Below are 2,623 nucleotides of genomic sequence, written 5' to 3' on the forward strand. Positions count from 1 at the left end.
CCAGAGAAAACTTCTCATTAATAATTCCATGTGCTTATGTGTGCTGGTGGGAGCCAAAGTGACCGCATATTGGTAGATGGGGAGAGCAGAAAGAACGACCTTTATAAGGGTCGATCTACCAGCCATATTTAGCCAAGAAACTCCCCAACTTTGAAGGAGGCCTCTCATATTTTCTATGTGTTTGGCCCATATCTCGGCCTTAACTGTTTCTTTGGCTAAAGGCAGACCAAGATAAGAGAAATAACTCCAGTTCCTCTGCATTGGAATGTCCAGAATCAGAGAGATTCTTTGCCTTATTTGTTCAGGAACATTCCAGGTATAGATCTTGCATTTTTTGTTGTTCAGCATCCCTCCAGAGGCAGCTAGGAAGGTGTCCAAGACTTTCTTGAATCTTTTTTCCATTAGGCTTGAAGCTCCCCCAATGAGAAGGGTATCATCCGCGTAGAGCGAATGATTGATTTCTTTAGTCCCTCTTCCTATACCAATTCCAGTGATCTCTTTTTTCTTGCAGAGTTTTTCTAAGTGTATACTCAGAGTTTCCACCATTATGATGTATAGGAAAGGGGAGAGAGGGCAGCCTTGCCTCAATCCCCTGGTGCTTCTAAAATACCTGCTTGGGCGACCATTAATCAGAGGGGCAGTCCAAGGGTTGGAGATGCAACCAGAGATGGTGCTTATGAAGTTGTTTGAAATCCCAAACTTTTTGAGAACTGCAGTTAGGAAGAGGTAAATGACTTTGTCGAAGGCGTTTGCCATATCAAGTTTGATTATCATTCCTCGTTCCTTCCTGCTGATGCTGCTGTGAATTGCCTCTTGAATAAGTATGACATTATCTGTGATTTGCCTGTGGGGAACAAATCCCCCTTGGTTCTCTGAGATTAAATAAGGGAGGAGATTTTTGAGCCTATTGGCTAGAATTTTGGTTACTATCTTGTAGGAAACATTACAAAGGGAAATTGGCCAGAAGCAGTCGAAAGAACGAGGGTTAACGTCCTTAGGGACGAGAGCTAAATGTGAGGATTTTGTGTTGTCTCCCATCTTGTGATTTTTAAAAACGTTTTTGACCATCCGCACAAAGTCTTTTTTGATGGAGTCCCAATGGTTTCGGTAAAAGGCCACCGTGAAACCATCAGGGCCCGGAGCCTTGTCCTGTTGCATACTAAATGCTGCCTCCCTAATTTCCTCTTCTGTGACCTCCTGATCCAGCTCTCTGTTTTGAGGGTCTGAGATTTTGTTCTCAACTGCGCTAAGGAAGTCAGAGCTGTCCGACTGCTGCGGGGCTGCTGCTAGAAGAGATTTAAAGTGGTTGAAAGCCGCCTCCTTAATTTCATCTTGGTCACTGTACTCATGCCCTTCTGCCTCAATTTTATCTATCTGATTCCCGGCGCGCCTGAGCTTTATGTTGTTGTGGAAGAAGGAGGTATTTTTGTCGCCTGCCCTCAGCCATAGGCACCTCGATTTCTGCCTTTGTTCCTCTTCCTCAGCTCGATTTTGTCTATATAGCTCCCTGTACATTTCATTTTCATGGATTATATCTTCGTTTGTGGGTTGGCTGTTCTCCTTTTCTTTGTTCCACTGTTCCATTTGCGTTTGCAGATCCATTTTTTTCCTCTTCTCCTTTGCTGCATATTCCTTGGCCCATTGTTTAATGACTACTCTTAGAGATTTTAATTTGGTTTCCCAAACGTAGTAAGGCGATCCCCACACTTCCTTTGCCCACTGATTTTGAACGAGGGAGCGAAAGTCTTCTTTGTAATCCCATATTTTGTTGTATTTGAAGGGGAGGAGCCCCAGATTTCTCCCTTTTTCCATGTTCATCACCACAAGTTTGTGATCAGAGGCCGAAGCTTGAATGATTTTGCTCTTGATGGTAGAGAAGCTTGCTGCGATTCTTTCCTGCACGAGAAATCTGTCTAACCTCTCTTTGATATTGTGGCAGCCTGTTCTTTTGTTACTCCATGTGTATTTCCCGTTGAAGGGAGGTATATCAATGAGATTATGAGACTGGATTATAGCCTCCAGTGCCTCTCTTGAGGGGTCCGAATGAAAGTTTCCTCCTAACTTTTCATCCACATTTCTTATGAGATTCAGATCTCCTCCCAGAATTATGTTACTGTCGTGGGAGGACTGTAAATCTAAGGATAGAGAGTCCCAACACGTTGATTTGTCCCTGTAATGGTTTGGAGCGTAGATGTTGTATATGCTGTAGACTTCTTGAGAGGCTTTGTTTCTGAGTTCTGTTCTTATCCACCAATTGCAAGATTGGAGGTTGATGTGAGTCCATTTATTCTTGTTCCAGAGTGTTCCTATACCTCCTGATGCTCCTTCTGATCCTATTGAGTAACCTTCAAAATTTTTGAATCGTTTAACTTGTTTTTGAAAATCTTGGTCTGAGATTTTGGTCTCCTGGATGAGGACAATGTCTGGCTGCTCCTGATTTATTAAGTCACGAACTGCATTTATTTTTAAGGAGGAGCCCATCCCCCTACAGTTCCAAGAGACCAGATTCATCATTTACCAGTTTTTGGGTGAGTCCCACTTCTCTCCTTGGTTTTGTCCCCACTTCCTTTTTGCCTGTCTAGATAGGAGTCCATTGGTTGTTGTGCTCCAGTGGCCATTTCTT

Source organism: Pinus tabuliformis, chromosome 1_2, assembly GCF_031772625.1.
Source record: "Pinus tabuliformis cultivar Carrire ecotype Pingquan chromosome 1_2, CPIR1, whole genome shotgun sequence".
Taxonomy (NCBI): Eukaryota; Viridiplantae; Streptophyta; class Pinopsida; order Pinales; family Pinaceae; genus Pinus; species Pinus tabuliformis.